At 48.2% G+C, this 22,015-nt stretch overlaps 1 long non-coding RNA gene across 1 annotated transcript; it reads right to left on the reverse strand.

Annotated features, from left to right (window-relative positions):
- Nucleotides 1–621: 621 nt before the first annotated feature.
- LOC148135918 (uncharacterized) lies at nucleotides 622–21,746 on the reverse strand. The gene is made up of 3 exons (XR_015754867.1): nucleotides 21,613–21,746; nucleotides 1,497–2,684; nucleotides 622–1,037 (listed from the first exon to the last, which is right to left on the reverse strand). It is a non-coding gene; the product is annotated as an uncharacterized LOC148135918 (long non-coding RNA).
- Between the last annotated feature and the right edge of the window lie 269 nt (nucleotides 21,747–22,015).

The following is a 22,015-nucleotide window of genomic DNA, read 5'->3' on the forward strand; positions in this document are numbered from 1 at the left end:
TCGGAGCGACACTACCACCTGATGACGGAGCGTCGCTCCGAAAACTAGTATGATTCCAATTAAACCTTTGGACTATTACCTGGTGTTATGTGATTTTTAACTTTGTACACCCCAGTCCAACACCGGCATCTACGAATTATGGTGTGATAGGCTTTATTGGTAGAAGGATTGACATCTGGAGCCATAATGACATTATGCAATAATACAGAATGCTAGTGGGACCGCACTTGGGAAATTGTGTACAGGTCTAGTCACCCCATTACAGGAATAATATGGAAACATTGGGAAAGATGAAGAGGAGATTTACCAGGATTCGCCTGTCCGGAGGGAAGGTCTTATGAGCAAAGGCTAGGAGACTTGTGCCTGTTCTCATTTAAAAGTAGAAGAATACGAAGGGATTTAATAGAGATATACAAGTTGATCAGAGGATGAGATAGAGTAGACAGTAAAAGTCTTTTTCCGAGCATGATGTCATCAGCTTGCACGAGAGCACATAGATAAAATTGAGGTGTGACAGCTTTAAGGCGGATATCAGAGGCAGGTTCTTTACTCAGAGAACTGTAAGGGCGTGGAATGCACTGCCTGCCAATAAGGTTAACTCAGCCACGTTAGGGAGACTTAAACAATCCTTTGGTAAGCACATGGATTTTGATGGGGTAGTGTAGGACGATGGACTCAGATTAGTTCACAGGTTGGCGCAACATCAAGGGCCAAAGGGCCTGTGGTGCGCTGTAGTATTCTACGTTCTATGTTTTATGGTGTGAGTTCGGATACGAGTTGTGGAGTATTGACTCATATTTGTTTCATCAAAATTGAATTTGTGATTGTGAGCAGGCGATTGTTAAAAACATTAAGAGAATATTTCAAAGGTCATGTTTCAAACAGCAGATAAGATTAGCTAATGAAAGATATTCTGGCGGTTTCAGAAGATGTCCTTAGGAATGGACAGGACATGATGTCAGGAATCAGCCTATGGCCAAAGAATGTCTACTGTTGTAGTTAATCTCTTTCAACCTCCAGTATTGTCCAGAGATGGGCTGGAAGCAGAGGAACGAAATGGAGTTTATAATCAGAACAGAAGACAGTGACCACAATTCCCCCAATATTAAACTAGCAATAGCAGTGATACAATGAATCATGATTCAAAGCTGAAACTTAGTAGGACGTCAAGAAGACCAACGAAAATCACTGCCAGAAGCAATGAGGGAGAGAGTGAATGAACACTGATACCGTTAAAAACTAAAAAATATATAATCCAAAATATTTATTTTCTAGCCCCCAAACAACTGTTGGACCATAAACTGGTGTTGTGTGATTTTGTAAACTTTGTCCACCCCAATCCAACACTAGCTACTCCACATCATGAACACTGATGCAGTTAGTCGCAGTGTGTGCAGTGAAGATTAACAGGAATAATAAATAATGTATAGTAAATGAAATGAAAAATAACAGACATACTTGGTTTATAGGAATGATAAATGGAAAAAGAGACTTACCTGGGAGACCAAAAATAGCCGTACTTGGATAATAAAACTATTGAATAATATGATATGCATATTGTATCTGTGATGACAGTAGTATCCAATCATCATATGGTGCAAGATGTCAAACGTAATCGAATCAATCTCTATCTTTTGTTGGAGCATTCATGTCTATTATCCTCAGATACTTTCCCATTGTTGGAAAATTCCAGTCTAAGTATCTTGGATTCTGACCTCTCCTCCCTCTCTATTTATAGCTGCTGATCCCTGTTCGTACTGTCGTCGATGCTCCTGCTTTTATTATGGGATAACACATTGAAAGGTGCTCACTCCTCATTAAAAGTTGGAAATACTCCAATGGGATAATTAAAATCCATAGAGTCTGACATTAGTCACAGTCACCAAAGAAACCGGTTCACTTCTCATCTGACAATAAAAGGGAACTCTTAATTGGTCTGGATGGAATGGATGAGTGTTGCTGAGTAACGGACTTTAAATCTTTCAATCGTTTTAATTTTTCTTCCTTGCATGTGAGTGTAGTGTCAGATCACTGCAGGGTTTTACGTCATCCGCCATTTCCCCAAAATGTGACAGGAATAAAATAACACATAAAATGAATGTGGGGGACTTTTCTGGACACGAGAAACATGGGTAACAATATTTTTTACTCACTGACTTTGTGTAATGCCACTCCTATTTTCAAGTCCCCTGTTATGAAATCGTTTGAGACAGAACGTTGAGACAGCACTCAAAGCATTGCAACTGCTGCTCAGGAACATGGGGAAGCAATTTTGACCCCATGTGCCTGTTCCAGAGGAATCAGAGAAGGCCATTCATCCAACTTCAGCCAATTACCCCGAGAAGAGTTCAAAAGCTGGAATGTTTCCAAATTTTAAAAAGGGAACCATTCTAAACATAGAAAAGTATTTTTGGGGTTGCATGTGATCTTAGTGAAGGAACACCTGGAGCACATTGTGTTGTTACTGTTTTTGTAACTGAGAAAGGAGATATCTCATGAGATAAAGTTTAATGGCTGCTGGTAATCCGCGGGTTGCTGTGTCACTTAACTTGTTGGACCTTCTGCAGAGGGACTGCAGTAGGCCATTCAGCATCTGGGACTTTTTACGGAGGCACATGAGGAGGCCAGTCAGCTTCTCACGTCTGTTACACAGGATCAGGATTAGGTCATTCAGTTTGTCAGATCTGTATTAAAAAAAAGCGCAGTCAGTCAGCTTCCTTGCTCAGTTACTGAAAGATAAAAAAAAAAACTATATCATTCGCATTGTTAGGAAGATTTGCAAAAACAGCAGAAATGCTTTCAATCAATGGATGTAAGGGATGTAACGAGTGCTCTTAGTCCAAGTACCACATGGAATAACACGCAACGCACAGGGAAATGACAGAAAACGCCAGCTCTGTTTTTTTTTTCTCATTATCCTGAGATTCCTCAGTTTAGATGCCAATGTTCCTGGTTGAGCAATGTCAAACCTCTGGAAAATATACAGCACAGTTGTTTAAATTAAAACTGGAACATTGCTTAATGGATAACAAGTTGTAGAGATATGGGGAGACGGGGATGGGACTAGCAAGAGGAGTTCGACTTTGGAGGATCCAATGATCAGACTGCGAAAATAAAATGAAAGCATTGCCACATCAGCTGAAATGGCTAGTCATATAACAATCCGACTCCACCTCGCGAAATTGTCCATAAACCACAAACCCAGATAAGATATCTGTGCAACATGGAGCACTGTGCAGAACAGGCGAGTGTACTGCTCAATACAACCTGACCACCTGTCCAGAGTGGAACACTGCACAAACCACAAAAGTGCATTAATCTTTAAGTCCGGACTAGATACCTATCCTGCATGTAGAGCTGTGTAGAACATAGAAAAATACAGCGCAGTACAGGCCCTTTGGCCCTCGATGTTGCGCCGATCTAAGCCCATCTAACCTACACTAGCCCACTATCCTCCATATGCCTATCCAATGCCCGTTTAAATGCCCATAAAGAGGGAGAGTCCACCACTGCTATTGGCAGGGCATTCCATGAACTCACGACTCGCTGAGTAAAGAATCTACCCCTAACATCTGTCCTATACATACCACCCCTTAATTTAAAGCTATGCCCCCTCGTAATAGCTGACTCCATACATGGAAAAAGGTTCTCATGGTCAACCCTTTATAAACCCCTTATCATCTTGTACACCTCTATCAAGTCACCCCTAACCTTCTTTTCTCCAATGGAAACAGCCACAAGTGCCTCAGCCTTCCCTCATACGATCTTCCTACCAAACCAGGCAACATCCTGGTAAACCTCCTCTGCACCCGTTCCAGTGCCTCCACATCCTTCCTATAGTATGGCGACCAAATCTGCACACAATACTCCAAATGCGGCCGCACCAGAGTCTTATACAACTGCAACATGACCTCAGGGCTCTGGAACTTAATTCCTCTATCAATAAAAGCCAGTACGCCATATGCCTTCTTCACCGCACTATTTACCTGGGTGGCAACTTTCAAAGATCTGTGTACATGGACACCAAGATCCCTCTGTTCATTCACACTACCAAATATCCGACCATCAGCCCAGTACCCCATCTTCTTGTTACTCTTACCAAAGTGAATCACTTCACACTTAGCTACATTGAACTCTATTTGCCACCTTTCTGCCCAGCTCTGCAGCTTATCTATATCCCGCTGTAACCTGTCACATCCTTCCTCACTGTCAACAATTCCACCGACTTTCGTATCATCCGCAAACTTGCTCACCCAACCTTCTAGCCCCTCCTCCATGTCATTTATAAAAATGACAAACAGCAATGGTCCCAAAACAGATCCTTGCGGAACACCGCTAGTAACTGCCAAGACGAGGGAGGGCAGAGCGTCTGCAATGGTATACGGACAGGGGAAGTGCAGAGCGTCTGTAATGGGATACAGACAGGGTATGTCAGAGCGTCTGCAATGGGATACAGACAAGGGGAGGGCAGAGCGTCTGTAATGGGATACAGATTGGTGAGGGCAGAGCGTCTGCAGTGGGATACAGACAGGGGGAGGGCAGAGCGTCTGTAATGGGATACAGACAGGGGAGGGCAGAGCGTCTGCAATGGGATACTGATTGGTGAGGGCAGAGCGTCTGCAGTGGGATACAGACAGGGGGAGGGCAGAGCGTCTGCAGTGGGATACAGACAGGGGGAGGGCAGAGCGTCTGCAATGTGATACTGATTGGTGAGGGCAGAGCGTCTGCAGTGGGATACAGACAGGGGGAGGGCAGAGCGTCTGCAATGGGATACTGATTGGTGAGGGCAGAGCGTCTGCAGTGGGATACAGACAGGGGGAGGGCAGAGCGTCTGCAGTGGGATACAGACAGGGGGAGGGCAGAGCGTCTGCAATGTGATACTGATTGGTGAGGGCAGAGCGTCTGCAGTGGGATACAGACAGTGGGAGGGCAGAGCGTCTGCAATGGGATACTGATTGGTGAGGGCAGAGCGTCTGCAGTGGGATACAGACAGGGGGAGGACAAAGCATCTGCAATGTGATACTGATTGGTGAGGGCAGAGCGTCTGCAATGGGATACAGACAGGGAATGGAAGAGCATCTACAATGGGATACAGACGGCTGGGGGCAGTGCGCCTGCAATCGAATACAGACAATGGAGGCAGAGCATCTTCAGTGGGATACGGACAGGGGGACGGCAGAGTGTTTACAATCGGATACTGACAGGGATCGAGCAGAGCATCTGAAATGGGATACAGACAGTGGAAGGGCAGAGTGTCTGCAATTGGATGCAGACAGGGGGAAGGGAGAGAACCTATAACGGGATACAGACAGTAGGAGGGCAGTGAGTCTTCAATGGCATATAGACAGGGGGGCTGCTAGCGGCTGCAATGGGATGCGGGATGTTGGGATAAGGACAGGGTGAGTGAAGAGAGTGCAATAGGATACAGACAGGGGGAGTGCAGAACGTCTGCAATGGGATACGGACAGGGGTGGGTGTAGCGTCTACAATGGGATACAAATGGGGAGGGCAGAGCATTTGCGGTGGGATACAGACAGGGGGAGGGCACAGTGTCTGCAATGGCATGCAGACAGGGGACGGCAGAGCATCTGCAATGGGATACAAACCGGGGACGGCAGAGTGTCTCCAATGGGATACAGACAGGGGGAGGGCAGAACATTTGCAATGGGATACTGACAGGGGGAGGAAAGACCATCTGCAATGGGGTGCAGACAGGGTGGAAGGCAGAGCATCAGCAATAGGAAATAGGCAGGGGAGGACAGAGGTTCTGCAATGGGACACAGGCGGGGAGAGGACAGAACATCTGCAATGGGTTACAGACGGGGTGGGGCAGAGCGTCTGCAAAAGGAAACTCAAGTGGGGGGAGGGCAGAGCATCTGTAATGGCATAGAGACTGTGGAGGGAAGACTGTCTGCAGTGGGATACAGACGGGGAGGGCAGGGCGTCTGCAACGGGATGCAGACGGGGAGGGCAGAGCATTTCCGGTGGGATATAGACAGGGGGAGAGCAGCGTATCTGCAATGGGGTACAGACGGGGGGGAGGGCAGAGCTTTTGCAATGGGTTACAGAAGGGGGGAAGGCAGAACATCTGCAATGGTATACAGACGGGGGAGTGCAGAGCGTCTGCAATGGGATAGGGAGAGGAGGAGGGCAGAGCCTTTGCAATGGGATACTGAGGGGTGAGGGCCGAGCATCTGCAATGGGATACAGACAGGGAAGAGCAGAGTTTCAGCAATGGGATATAGACAGCGGAGGGCAGAGCGAGGGCAGTGCATCTACAATGGGACACAGACAGGGGAAGTCCAGAGCGTCTGCAATGGGATACTGATGGGTGAGTGCAGAGCGTCTACTACGGGATACAGACAGGGAGGCAGAGCATCTGCAATGTGATACAGACGGTGGACGACAGTGCTTCTGCAATGGAATACAGACAGGGGAGGGGAGAGCGAATACAATGGGATACCGACAGGGTAAGGCAGAGCTTCTGCAATGGGATACAGACAGGGGAGGGGAGAGCAGGGTAGAGCGTCTGCAATCGGATATCGACAGGGGGAGGACAGGCCGTCTGCAATGCTATATAGACGGGGGAGGGCAGAGCATCTGCAATAGGAAACAGGCAGGGGGAGGGCAGTGCGTCTTCAATGGCATACAGAGAGCGAAAGTGCAGAGCGTCTGCAATGAGATAAGGACAGCGTGAGGGAAGAGCGTCTGCAATGGGATGCAGACAGGGGGAGGGCAGAGCATCTACAATGGGATACAGACGGGGGAGGGCAGAGCATCTACAATGGGATACAGACGGGGGAGGGCAGAGCGTCAGAAATGGGATACAGACAGCGCAGGGCAGAGCGGGAGCAGTGCGCCTACAATGGGATACAGACAGGGGAAGGGAAGAGCCTCTGCAATGTGATAATGATGGGTGAGAACAGAGCCTCTGCAGTGGGATACAGACGGGGAGGGCAGGTCGCCTACAATGGGATACAGACAGGAGAGGGGAGAGCATCTGCAATCGAAAACAGACAGAGGAGGCATAGTTTCTATAGTGGGATACAGACGGGGGAGGACAGAGCATCTGCAATGGGACACAGATAGGAGGACATCAGAGTGTCTGCAATAGGATGCAGACAGGAGAGGGGAGAGCATCATCAATGGAATACAGATAGGAGGAGGGAAGTGCGTCTTTACTGGAATACAGACAGGGGTGTGCAGAGTTTCTGCAATGGGATGCAGACAGGGGGAGTGCAGAGCGTCTGCAATGGGATACAGACAGTGGAGGGAAGACTGCCTGCAGTGGGATACAGACGGCGGTGGGCAGAACGATTGCAATGGTTTCAGACGGGGGAGGGCAGACCTTCTGCAATGTGATACAGACAGGGGAGTGGAGAGCATCTACAGTGTGATACAGACGGGGGAGGGCAGAGTGTTTGCAATGGGATACAGACAGGGGAGGGGGGAGCAACTACAATGGGATACAGACGGCTGAGGGTAGTGCGTCTGCAATCGAATACAGACAGGGGAGGCATACCTTTTACAGTGGAATACAGACCGGGGGATGGCAGATAATTTGCAATGGGATGCAGACAGTGGAAGGGCAGAGTGTCGGCAATGGGATGCATTAACTAATGGCACAGATCATCGTGAATGATTATGATTTGGTAGGCATCACAGAGACGTGGTTACAGGGGGGTCAGGACTGGCAATTAAACATCCAAGTGTTTTCAACTTATCGAAAAGACAGGGAGGTGGGCAGAGGGGGCGGGGTTGCCTTGTTAGTTAAGAACAAAATTAAATCTATGGTGCTGAATGACATAGCGTCGGATGGTATGGAGTCTGTGTGGGTGGAATTGAGGAACCAAAAAGGCAAAAAAACCATTGTGGGAGTTATTTACAGACCTCCTAACAGTGGTCAGGATCAGGTGCGCAACATGTACCGGGAAATAGAGAAGGCATGTCAGAAAGGCAAGGTCACGGTGATCATGGGAGACTTCAATATGCAGGTGGACTGGGTAAATAATGTTGCCAGTGGTTCCAAAGAAAGGGAATTCATGGAATGCTTACAGGATGGCTTTTTGGAACAGCTTGTCATGGAGCCCACAAGGGAGCAGTCTATTCTGGACCTAGTGCTATGTAATGAACCAGACTTTATAAAAACCCTTAAAGTAAGGGAACACTTAGGAAGCAGCGATCATAATATGGTAGAGTTCAGTCTGCAGTTTGAAAGAGAGAAGGCAAAATAGGATGTAATGGTGTTACAGTTAAATAAAGGTAACTAGGAGGGCATGAGAGAGGAACTGACGAAAATAGACTGGAAGCAGAGCCTAGCAGGGAAGACAGTAGAGCAAAAATAGCGGGAGTTTGTGGGTGAAATTGAGGACACTGTACAGAGGTTCATCCCCAAGAAGAGAAAGATTATCCGTGGAGGGCTTAGACAGCCATGGCTGACAAAGGAAGTCAGGAAATCTATCAAAGAAAAAGAGCTAGCCTATAAAGTGGCCAAGAGCACTGGAAAATCAGAAGATTGGGAAGGCTGCAAAACCAAACAGAGGATAACAAAGACAGAAAAAGGAAGGAGAGGATCAAATATGAAGGTAGGCTAGCCAGTAATATTAGAAATGATACTAAAAGTTTCTTTCAATACATAAGAAACAAACGACAGGCAAGAGTTGACATTGGGCCACTTCAAACTGATGCTGGAAGCCTAGTGATGGGAGATAAGAAAATAGCAGGAGAACTTAATAAGTACTTTGCGTCAGTCTTCACAGTGGAAGACATGAGTAATATCCCAACAATTAAAGGGAGTCAGGGGGCTGAGTTGAGTATGGTTGCCATTACAAAAGAGAAAGTGCTAGAAAAGCTAAAAGGTCTTAAAATTGATAAATCTCCTGGCCCTGATGGGTTACATCCTAGAGATCTGAGGGAGGTGGCTGAGGAAATAGCGGAGGCGTTAGTTGAGATCTTTCAAAAGTCACTGGAATCCGGGAAAGTCCCAGATGATTGGAAGATCGCTGTTGTAACCCCCTTGTTCAACAAAGGATCAAGGCAAAAGATGGAACATTATAGGCAAATTAGCCTAACCTCAGTTGTTGGTAAAATACTAGAATCCATCATTAAGGATGAGGTTTCTAAATTCTTGGAAGTGCAGGGTCGGATTAGAACAAGTCAACATGAATTTAGTAAGGGGAGGTCGTGCCTGACAAACCTGTTGGAGGTCTTTGAAGAGGTGACATGTAGGTTAGACCGGGGAAACCCAGTGGATGTGGTCTACCTAGATTTCCAAAAGGCCTTTGATAAGGTGCTACATGGGAGGCTGCTGAGCAAGGTGAGGGCCTGTGGTGTTTGAGGTGAGCTACTGGTATGGATAGAGGATTGGCTGTCTGACAGGAGGCAGAGTGTTGGGATAAAAGGTTCTTTTTCGGAATGGCAGCCAGTGACAAGCGGTGTCCCGCAGGGTTCAGTGTTGGGGCCGCAGCTGTTCACATTATATATTAATGATCTGGATGAAGAGACTGGGGGCATTCTAGCGAAGTTTGCCGACGATACAAATTTAGGTGGACAGGAGGTAGTACTGAAGAAGTGGGGAGGCTGCAGAAGGATCTAGACAGTTTGGAGAAGTGGTCCAGGAAATGGCTGATGGAATTCAATGCGAGCAAATGCGAGGTCTTGCACTTTGGGAAAAAGAATAGAAGCATGGATTACTTTCTAAACGGTGAGAAAATACGTAAAGCCAAAGTACAGAGGGATCTGGGATTGCTAGTTGAGAATTCTCTAAAGGTAAACATGCAGGTTGAGATGATTAAGAAAGCGAATGCAATGCTGTCAATTTTCTCAAGGGGGTTGGAATATAAAAGCACTGTTGTGCTACTGAGACTTTATAAAGCTCTGGTTCGGCCCCATTTGGAGTACTGTGTCCAGTTTTGGTCCCCACACCTCAGGAAGGACATACTGGCACTGGAGCATATCCAGCGGAGATTCACACGGGTGATCCCTGGAATGGTAGTTCTAACATACGAGGAACGGCTGAGGATCCTGGGATTGTATTCATTGGAGTTTAGAAGATTAAAGGAAGATCTAATAGAAACTTACAAGATAATACATGGCTTGGAAAGGGTGGACGCTAGGAAATTCTTTCCATTAGGTGAGGAGACTAGGACCCGTGGGCACCGCCTTAGAATTAGAGGGGGTCAACTCAGAACAGAAATGCGGAGACATTTCTTCAAACAGAGAGTAGTGGGCCTATGGAATTCATTGCCGCGGAGTGCAGTGGAGGCTGGGACACTAAATGTCTTCAAGGAAGAGATTGATAAATTCTTGATGTCACAAGGAATTAAGGGCTACGGGGAGAATGTGGATAAGTGGAGTGGAAATGCCCATCAGCCATGATTGAAAGGCGGAGTGGAATTGATGGGCCGAATGGCCTTACTTCCACTCCTATGTCTTATGGTCTTATGGTCAGGGTGATGGTGAGGGAGTGAGTGTGAGAGGGTCAGTGTGACGGTGATGGCGTGAGTGTTTGGGGGTCAGTGTGACAGTGATGGAGTGAGTATGTGGGAGTCAGGGTGACATTGATGGAGTGAGTGTGAAGAGGTCAGGGTGACAGTGATGGAAAGATTTTGAGGGGGTGAGGAAGGTGGTGATGGAGTGCATGTTCAAGTTGTCAGGGTGACGGTGATGGAGTGAATGCTTGGGGGTCAGGGTGACAGTCATGGAGTCAGTGTGAGGGTGTCAGGGTGATGTTGATGGAGTGAGTGTGAAGGTTTCAGGGTGATGGTGATGGAGTGATTGTGAGTGCGTCAGGTTGACAGTGGTAGAGTGGGTGTGAGGGGGTCAGTGTGATGGTGATGGAGTGGGTGTGAGATTGTCAGTGTGATGGTGATGGAGTGAGTGTGAGGGGATCACTGTGACAGTGATGGAGTAAGTGTGAAGTGGTCAGTGTGAATGTGATCGCGTGAGTGTGAGGGTGTCAGGGTGACGGTTATGGAGTGAGTGTGAGGGGGTCAGAGTGACCGTGATGGAGTGAGTGTGAGGGTATCAGTGTGACGATGAAGAAATGAGTGTGAGGGTTTCACAGTGACGGTGATGGAGCGAGTGTGACAGTGTCAGGTTGACATTGATGGAGTGAGTGTAAGGGGATTAGTGTTAGAGTGATGGAGTGAGTGTGAGGGGATCAGTGTGATGGAGATAGAGTGAGAATGAGGGGGTCAGGTTGACTGTGATGAAGTGATGTGTGAGTGGGTCAGTGTGACAGTGATGTAGTGAGTGTGAGGGGGTCAGGGTGACGGTGATGGAGTGAGACGGTCAGTTGGACGGTGATGGAGTGAGTGTGAGAGGATCACTGTGACGATGATGGAGCGAGTGTGAGGGGGTCAGGATGACGGTGATGGAGTGAGTGTGAGGGGGTCATGGTGTCGGTGATGGCGTGAGTCTGAGGGGATCAGGGTGACAGTGATAAAGTGGGTGTGAAGGGGTCAGTGTGATGGTGATGAAGTGAGTGTGAGGGAGTCAGGATGATGGTGATGGTGTGACTGTGTGTCGGTAAGCGTGAAGGTGATGGAGTGAGTGTGAAGGGGTCTTGGTAATGAATGATTGGGAGAGGTTAAGGGTGACGGTGATGGAGTGAGTGTGAGGTTGACCGTTTGATGGTCATGTAGTGAGTTTGATGGGATTACTGTGATGGTGATGGATGAGTGTGAGGAGGTCAGTGTGATTCTGTTGGAGTGAGTGTGAGAGGGTCATTGTGACGGGGATGCAGTGAGTGTGATGGGCTCAGTGTGACTGTGATGGAGTGAGAGTGAGGGGGTCAAAGTGACGGTGATGGAGTGTGCTTGAGGGTGTAAGTGTGACGGTGATAGAGTGAGTGTGAGGGGATCACTGTGACGGTGATGGAGTGAGTGTGAGGGGGTCAGTGTGACTGTGATGACGTGAGTGTGAGGTTTTCAGGGTGAAGGTGATGGAGTGAGTGTGAACAGGTCAGTGTGACTGTGATGGCGTGAGTGTGAGGGAGTCAGGGTGACGGTGATGGAGTGAATGTGAGGGGATCAGGGTGACGGTGAAGGAGTGAGTGTGAGGGGGTCAGGGTGACAGTGATGGAGTGAGTGTGAGGAGGTCAGTGTGATGGTAATGAAGTGAGTGTGAGGGGGTTAGGGCGACGGTGATGGAGTGAGTCTGACATGGTCAGGGTGACGGTGATGGAGTGAGAGTGAGGATGTCAGGGTGTTAGTGCTGGAGTGAGTGTGTGGCTGTAAGCGTGAAGCTAATGAAGTGAGTGTGAAGGGGTCTTGGTGATAGTGCTGGAATGATTGAGAGAGTTTAAGGGTGACGGTGATGGAGTGAGTGTGAGGGGGTCAGGGTGACTGTAATGGACTGTGTGTGAGGGGATCAGTGTGACAGTAAAGGAGTGAGTGTGAGGATGACCGGTTGATGGTCGTGGTGTGAGTGTGAGGGGGTCAGTGTGACTGTGATGGAGTGAGTGTGTAGGGTTCAGGATGAAGGTGATGGAGTGAGTGTGAGGGGATCAGGGTGACGGTGATGGAGTGAGTGTGAGGCCGTCAGGGTGACGGTGATGGAGTGAGTGTGAGGGGTTCCGGGTGACGGTGATGGAGCGAGTGTTCGGGTGTCAGTGTGATGGTGATGGAGTGAGGATGAGGCGGTCAGGGTGACTGCGATGGAGTGAGTGTGAAGGAGTCAGTGTGACAGTGATGAAGTGAGTGTGAGTGGGTCAGGGTGATGGTGATGGAGTGAGTGTGAGTGGGTCAGGGTGATGGTGATGAAGTGAGTGTGAGGGGGTCAGGGTGTATGTGATAGAGTGAGTGTGAATGGGTCATGCTGACGGTAACGGGATGATTGTGCAAGGTTAAGGGTGACGGTGATGGAATGAGTGTGAGGGGGTCAGGATGACGGTGATGGAGTGAGTCTGAGGGGATCACGGTGACAGTAATGGAGTGGGTGTCAGGGGGTCAGGGTGACGGTGGTGTAGTGAGTGTGAGTGGGTCAGTGGGAGAGTGCTGGGGTGATTGTGAGGGGTCTGGGTGATCGTGATGCAGTGTGTGTGAGGGTGTAAGTGTGAGGGGGATAGAGTGAGTGTGAGGGGATCACTGTGACGGTGATGGAGTGAATGTGAGTGGCCAGTGTGAATGTGATGACGTGAGTGTGAGCTTTTCAGGGTGAAGGTGATGGAGTGTGTCTGATGGGATCAGCGCGATGGTGAAGGATTGAGTGTGAGGCGGTCAGAGTGATGTTGATGGACTGGGAGTGAGGGTTTCAGCGTGATGGTGATGGAGTGAGTGTGTGCCGGTAAGCGTGAAGGTTATGGTGTGAGTGGGAAAGGGTCTTGGTGATAGTGCTGGAATGATTGAGAGAGTTTAAGGGTGACGGTGATGGAGTGAGTGTGAGGGGGTCAGGGTGACTGTAATGGACTGAGTGCGAGGGGATCAGTGTGACAGTGAAGGAGTGAGTGTGAGGATGACCGGTTGACGGTCGTGGTGTGAGTGTGAGGGGGTCAGTGTGACTGTGATGGAGTGAGTGTGTAGGGTTCAGGATGAAGGTGATGGAGTGAGTGTGAGGGGATCAGGGTGACGGTGATGGAGTGAGTGTGAGGCCGTCAGGGTGACGGTCATGGAGTGAGTGTGAGGGGGTCAGGGTTACGGTGATGGAGTGAGTGTGAGGGGGTCAGGGTTACGGTGATGGAGTGAGTGTGAGGGGTTCCGGGTGACGGTGATGGAGCGAGTGTTCGGGTGTCAGTGTGATGGTGATGGAGTGAGTATGAGGCGGTCAGGGTGACTGCGATGGAGTGAGTGTGAAGGAGTCAGTGTGACAGTGATGAAGTGAGTGTGAGTGGGTCAGGGTGATGGTGATGGAGTGAGTGTGAGTGGGTCAGGGTGATGGTGATGAAGTGAGTGTGAGGGGGTCAGGGTGAATGTGATAGAGTGAGTGTGAAGGGGTCATGCTGACGGTAACGGGATGATTGTGCAAGGTTAAGGGTGACGGTGATGGAACGAGTGTGAGGGGGTCAGTATGAGAGTGATGGAGTGAATGTGAGGGGGTCAGGATGACGGTGATGGAGTGAGTCTGAGGGGATCACGGTGACAGTAATGGAGTGGGTGTGAGGGGGTCAGGGTGACGGGGGTGTAGTGAGTGTGAGTGGGTCAGTGTGAGAGTGATGGGGTGAGTGTGAGGGGTCTGGGTGATTGTGATGGAGTGTGTGAGGGTGTAAGTGTGAGGGGGATAGAGTGAGTGTGAGGGGATCACTGTGCCGTGATGGAGGGAGTGTGAGGGGCCAGTGTGACTGTGATGACGTGAGTGTGTGGTTTTCAGGGTGAAGGTGTTGGAGTGAGTTTGATGGGATCAGCGGGATGGTCAAGGATTGAGTGTGAGGCGGTCAGAGTGATGGTGATGGACTGGGAGTGAGGGTTTCAGCGTGATGGTGATGGAGTGAGTGTGTGGTGGTAAGTGTGAAGGTGATGGTGTGAATGGGAATGGGTCTTGGTGACGGTGATGGAATGATAGTGAGGAATGAAGGGTGGCGGTGATGGAGTGAGTGTGAAGGGATCAGTGTAACGGTGAAGGACTGAGTGTGAGGGCATCAGTGTAACAGTGAAGGAGTGAGTGTGAGGTTGACCGTTTGAGGGTTGTGGAGTGAGTGTGAGGGGATTAGTCTGACGGTGATGGAGTGAGTATGAGGGGGTCAGTGTGATGCTGCTGGAGTTAGTGTGAGAGGGTTACTGTGACGGTGATGGAGTGAGTGTGAGGGCGTCAGTGTGACGGTGATGGACTGAGTATGAGGCGGTCAGGGTGAAAGTGAAGAAGTGAGTGTGAGTGGGTCAGGGTGCCGGTGATGGAGTGAGTGTGGGTGGGTCAGCGTGACGGTGATGGAGTGAGTGTGAGTAGGACAGTGTGACGGTGATGGAGTGAGTGTGAGTGGGACAATGTGATGGTGATGGAGTGAGTGTGAGGAGGTCAGCGTGACGGTGATGGAGTGAGAGTGAGGGGTTAGTATGACGGTGATGGAATGAGTGTGAGGGGGTCAGGTTGACAGTGATGGAGGGAGTGTGAGGGGGTCAGGGTGATGGTGATAGTGATTGTGAATGTATCAGGGTGACAGTGATAGAGTGGGTGTGAGGGGGTCAGTGTGACAGTGATGGATTAGTGTGAGGGGATTTGTGTGATGGTGCTGGAGTGAGTATGGGGAGTGTCAGGGTGACGGTGATGGAGTGAGTGTGAGGGGATCATTATGGCGGTGATAGAGTGAGTGTGAGGGGGTCAGCATGACGGTGATGGAGCGAGTGTGAAGGGGTCATGGTGACGGTGATGTGATGATTGTGAGGGATTAAGGGTGACGGTGATTGACTGAGTGTGAGTGGATCAGTGTGAGAGTGATGGAGTGAATGTGAGTGTGTCAGGTGACAGTGATGGAGTGAGTGTAAGGTGTGTGTGAAAGTGATGGAGTGAGTGTGAGGGGAACATTGTGACAGTGATGGAGTGAGTGTGAGGGGATCAGGGTGACGGTGATGGAGTGAATTTGAGGAGGTCTGGGTAACGGTGGTGGAGTGTATGTGAGGGGATCAGGGTGATGGTGATGGAGTGAGTGTGAGGGGGTCAGGGTGATGGTGATGGAGTGAGTGTGAGGGGGTCAGGGTGGCAGTGATGCAGTCAGGGTGATAGTCATGCAATATGTGTAATGGGGGAGTGTGATAGTGACGTAGCAAAGTTTGGGAGAGGTTTTGTAGCTCGGGTGCACGTTGTTGTGGTTCTGTTCGCCGAGCTGGGAATTTGTGTTGCAGGCGTTTCATCTCCTGTCCAGGTGACATCCTCAGTGTTTGGGAGCCTCCTGTGAAGCGCTTCTGTGAAGTTTCCTCCGGCATTTATACTGATTTGTATCTGCCGCTTCCGGTTGTCAGTTCCAGCTGTCCGCTGCATTGGCTGGTATATTGGGTCAGAGTGCATCCAAATAGCGCAACAACTACTTGCAGATACCAACACCTACCAAAAGAGGCAGTTTGACCCCACGCCACAAATCACCAATAGGATAACACACTGAGGAACCTACAAAAAAACGGACAGATAACCAGGTTTGACCTAGAGAGAATGAAACCTGAAAGCAACAGCACCCTCAGATTATATGGACTACCTAAATTGCACAAACCAGACATCCCACTCAGACCCATCGTATCGCTACCAGGGACACCATCACACAAACTGGCGAAAGAACTACAGCAGAAACTGAAACACCTGATCAGCGGATCCAGACACTGTACAGTCAACACAGGAATTCTTGGACATCATCAGAAATACACACATAGACAAGGAAGAAACTATGGTCTCATTCGATGTAACGGCACTGTTCACCTCTATCGACAAAACCCGAGCCAGAGAAACAATAGCCAACCTGCTGGACATACAGAACAGACAACAGGACGGTGAACCTATCAACAAAGACTGCATACTCAAACTACCGGACCTGTGCCTCACAACACACTTCACATTCAACAACCAAATATATGAACAAATCAACGGCACACCCAGGGGCTCACCCATCTCTGGACTCATAGCAGAAGCGGTAATGCAAAGATTAGAACAAACAGTCTTACCGCAAATTCAACCCAAACTCTGGGTCAGATATGTGGATGACACCTTTGTAATCATTAAAAACACAGGAATAGAGAACACACACCGGATCATCAACGCCACACTCACAGGAATCCGATTCACTAGAGAGGAAGAAAAGGACACCCAACTCCCATTCCGAGACGTGATGGTACAGAGAACACCGAACGGAGAATTCACCACAAAGGTATACAGGAAAGCCACACACACAGACCAAGTCCTGAACTACAAAAGCAACCACCCCAACACACAAAAGAAGTTGCACCAAGACACTGTTCAAAAGGGCCACAACACATTGCAGTACACCAGAACTGCAAAAAGAGGAAGAAGAACACCGAAACAATGTATTCGCCAAAAACGGATACCCCCGCATTTTCATTAGGGATTGTCTGTATGAATTTGCTAGACGACTGTCCTCTGATATTGATGAGGGCCGTGCAGATGATGTGGTTTATATGGAGTTCATTAAGGTCTTTGACAAGGTCTCACACGGAAGGCTGGTCCAAAAGGGAAGATCCCATGGGATCCAAGGCAAGTTGGTAAATTGGCTCCACAATTGGTGGAGGGTTGGTTTTGTGATTGAAAGCCATTGTCCAGCGGGTGTAACACAGGGATCTGTCCTGGAACCATTGCTGGATGTTACGTACATTAATAACTTGGATATCAAAGCAGAAGGAATCATTAGCAGGTTTGCAGATAACATGAAAGGTGAGGGCGTTGTCCACAGTGAGGGGGATGGACTCAGGCTGCAGTCTGATATCGATCAGATGATAAACTGAGCAGAATAATGGCAGACAGGGTTTACGTCTGATCACTGTGAGGTAATGCACTGTGGCAAATCTAATAAACGGATGATATACATCATGAATGGTAGGTCCTCCTGGAGTACTGAGGAACACAGGGACCTTGGTCGGCAAGTCCCTGGATGTCTGAAGGTGTCAGGGTGACACAGATAGACAGGGTGGGAAATACACCTGAACTGGGAGCAGGAGGGGTACACACTTCCTGGTGGGGAACGTTGCTGGAGCTGCTCGAGAAGATTTAAACTCGCCTGGCAGGACTGTGTGACACCAAAGCGTCGTAGGCCAGAAAGAAAGTTGAGGCTGGTACAAATGTTCAAGAGAGCAATATAAGTAGACAAGGCAGGCAAGAACATAGCAGACAATGAGGGAACACTGGTGGATTAAACTGCAGTTATTTCAATGCAAAGGGCCAGACAGATAAGGCAGATGAACCCAGAGCATGGATGGGAACATGGGACTGGGATACCATAGGTATTACAGAAACACAGCTAAGGGAGCAACAGGACCAGCAGCTCAATGTTCCGGAGACAGATGCAACAGGAAGGATAGAACAGGAGGCAAAACAGGAGGAGAGCTGGTGGTTTTGATTGGGGGAAACATCCCAGCAGTACCTAGAGGGAGTATTCATGCAGGATCGCCCAGTTAAGCGATATTAATGGAACTGAGAAATAAAAATTGGCCACTAGTTTTCTACGGTCGTACTCCAGCGATGGGCAATGGGAAATGAAGGAGCAAATATGTCAGGAGATTTCAGATATTTCTTAGAATAATAGGGTTGTAATGATAGGGAATCTTAACCTGGACTGGGATTGCTACTAAGTTAAGCATTTGGATGGAAGGAATTTGTTAAGTGTGTTCCGAAAACTCCCAGTCATTATGTAAGTGGCCCAACTGGAGATTGGGGCTAAACCTGACCTCCCCTTGGGAAACAAGGGAGGGAACGGGACTGAGGTGTTTGTGGGGAGCACTTTGGAAAGTTACCACAATTGTATTAGTTTGCAAAAAACGATGGAAAAGGACAGGCCTGGTCCACAAGTTAAAGTTATACAATGGAGCAAGATAGTATTAGACATGAATTTTTAAAGTAAATCTGGGGAGCCTATTTGCAGATAAAGGGAAGTCTGGCAAGTAGGAATATTTTAAAACCGAGATAAAAGGAGCGTTCAGTGCCAGCGTGTTCCTGTTGGTGTGCAGCTCAATGCTGACTGAATTAGGAAACACTGGCTGAATTTCGAGGCTGTGGTCAAGAAAAAAGGGGTCACATGTCAGATATAACTGGCTGACTCAAGGGAATCCCTTCAGGAGCATCGGGGCTGTAGAAATACACTTAGGATGGAAATCAGGAATGTAAAAAGTGGACACGAGATAGCTTTGGCAGAGAAAGTTAAGGAGAATCCAAAGAGACTCTACAAGTGTATTAAGAGCAAAAGAAGATCTAGGGACAAACCCGATATCCTTAATGATCAATGAAGCCAACGATTTGTGAAACGGCAAGATCCAAAACAAATATTTCACTTTGGAGCTTAGTGTGGATAAAAACTGGGGCGCTCAGGGAACTAAACAGGGTTTGGCCTGACTACTATTGGAATACTGTGTGCAATTCTGGTCCCAATGCCATCGGAAGGATGTCGTGGAACATGAAAGGGTTCAGAAGAAATGACCAAAGATGTTGCCAGGGTTGGAGGGCTTGCGCTTCAGGGAAAAGCCTGAATAGGCTGGGGCTGTTTTCCGTTGAACATGGGAAGCTGAGGAGTTAAAAGGTGTTTAAAATCATGATGGTCATCGACAGGGTCAATAGACAAGGTCATTTCCCCAGGAGATGGAAACTTGTCAAAGTGGTCTAAAGGACAACTGGCTCCCGCAGAGTGGATGGAATAAGCTGCCAGAGCAAATAGTGGAGGCTGATAGAAATACATTTAAAAGGCATGTGGATGGGTGTATGAATAGCAAAGGCTTAGAGGTATATTGGCAAAATTGTGGCAAATGTGACTAGAAACGTCATGCAGGAGTTGGTCCGAAGGGCCTGTTTCCGTGCTGTACATCTCTATGACTCAATATCTTGAAATAAGTCCACATTATAGAAAAGGAGGTGCTGGAGGTTTTAAAACACAAAGGTAGATAAATCCCCAGGACCTGATCAAATGGATCTCAGGACATTGTGGGAAGCTGGTGAAGAAATTGTAGGGCCCCTCGCAAAGATACGTGTACCATCGAGAGCTATGTGTGATAGGCTGTTAGACTGGAGGGTGGCATTGTGGACAGTGAAGAAGGTTTTCTGAGATTACATAGGGATCCTGATGAAATGCGTGAATGGCTGCAAAACCGTAGATGGAGTTCAATCAGAATAATTGCGAGGTAATGCATTTGGTACAACAAACACGGGCATTATACAATTAATGGCAAGATCTTCGGTAGTGTTGTAGAACAGAGGGACCTCAGGATTCAGCTACATAATTCTTTGAAGTTTGCAACATCGAGAGACAGGATAGTTTAAAAAAAAGGTGCTTGCCTCACTTGCTTTCATTGCTCAGTCCTTTGAATATAGGAGTTGGAAGTCATATTGAGATTATACAGGCCAATGGTGAGTCCCCTTCTGGAATACGGTGTCCAGTTCTGGTCGCCCAGTTATAGGAAGGATATTATTAAGCTAGAAAGGTTTGGGAGGAGATTTACTGGGATGTGGCTGGGTACGAAAAGCTTCAGTATAAAGAAAGCCTGAATAGGTTGGTATTTTTCACTGAAACCTGAATGTTCACAGATGACCTCATAGAAGTTTATAAAATCATGAGGGGGATAGATAGAGTTAATGGGAGTTGTCTTTTCCCATGGACAGGGGAGTTCCAAGACAAGGCACTACATTTTTAAGTTTAGAGGAGAGGCATTTAAAAAAAAAAGACACGAGAGGCACATTGTTACACAGAGTGTGGGTTGTGTTGAAATGAACTTCCCAAGGAAGGGGTGAACATGGGGACAATTACAATGTTAAAAATACATTTGCATTAGTACAGGAATAGGAAAGATTTGAAGGGATATGATCCAGGAACAGGCAGGTGGGATGAGATCCGTTTTAGAGTATGGTTAACGTTAACTGAATAGTGCAGTATGATGTTTGGATCCCCCTTATTACTTTCTGCTCTGTGCACTGGAATGATCTTACCTGGCAGCAGGATTTATTGAAGACTCCCGACCTCCCTGACTTTGTCTTTCTGGCTGACCAACCATAGTCCCAACCAGCAGTTGGCAAGTCTATTGAGTCAGGAACTCTATGAGTACGTGTAGAAGACACAGAAATAGGCAGAATGGGGAATTAGACTAATGTTTTGAGGGTTACACATATAGAATGGCACTGAGCCCACAGAGATCTGGAAAATCCCAGTCTCCATTCCTGACCTGTGCTGCCTCATCTTTCTGGAGTAGAATTCTGTTGGCTCATGATCTGGAGTAACTTCAAAACTGAGAGACGCTGACAGAGGCAGCAATTAGACCCACACAGTGATGGATACCACATGGAGAGTTACTGAGACACATCACCAGAGTGGTGGGTCAAACAATTGTGCAGGAAGAAAGGGTTTTGATTCATGTTGCACTGGGATATACAAACTGTGAGCAGGCGAAGTGATGGCTTAGTGGCATTATTGTGTGATAATTTATCCAGTGTTCTCTGGACACAGGTCCAAATCCCACCATTGCAAATAATTGAATGTGAAGTTAAAGGTTCAAAAACGATGTAATTAAAAACCTGTAAGTGCGTATTAAACAATTGGTGATGTTAAGAAAAATCGATCGGGTACATTCCTGTCTTTAGTGAAGTAATCTAAGATGGGACTGGGATATCACAGGTATTACAGAACAACAGCTGAGGGAGGGACAGGACAGGCAGCTCAATGTCCCAGGGGACAGATGCTGCAGGAAGGACAGAAGGGGAGCTGAGAGAGGAGGAGAGCTGCTGGTTCTGACTGGGTGAACCATCCCAGCAGGACTGAGAGAGGATATTCCTGCGGGACCGCCCAGTGACGCTGTGTCCGTGGGATTAATCAGTAACAATGGGTCTTCCCTTTCCTCTGATTGTTCTACAGACCCCGAGAGCCCCGCCCTCCTGCACCTTGACCTTCTCAAGATGGCGGCCCTCAGGCCCGCGCTCCCTCTTCCCTCAAAACAAATGGCGGCCGTGACCCTGGGCCGCTTCCCTGATCAGAGACCGCCGCCTCCTTACCCGGGCCTGAAGGGTCTTTATCGAGTTATTTTTAACCTGTATCCAGGAATTGTGAAATCTCTCCGCTCCTTTCTCCCAGCGAGGTTCCCACACACCGGCTCTGAGTGCCGCTCTCTGAAGCCGATCGCAGCCGCTGTCGGAGAAAGCAGCTCCATGTCTCGCTCTGTCATGACGAATGTGACACTGCGCATGCTCTGCATAGAAACCAAACTGCGCGTGCGTCTGAGGTTATCAGTGAGTTGATATATAATATTCCTATCTGCACAGAATCATGGGTGAAATATTAGTCATTAACAATTGCTCAGTCGACTTACAGTCATAGACATGTCTAGCTTGCCAATAAATTGTTTGTTCTAATTCAACCATACCGGCCAGGTATATAAATTACCAATCGTTCTGGGAA

The sequence above is a fragment of the Chiloscyllium plagiosum genome, unplaced genomic scaffold (genome assembly GCF_037043375.1).
Source record: "Chiloscyllium plagiosum isolate Xiang-an unplaced genomic scaffold, Cpla_swu_hap1 HiC_scaffold_48, whole genome shotgun sequence".
Classification (NCBI taxonomy): domain Eukaryota; kingdom Metazoa; phylum Chordata; class Chondrichthyes; order Orectolobiformes; family Hemiscylliidae; genus Chiloscyllium; species Chiloscyllium plagiosum.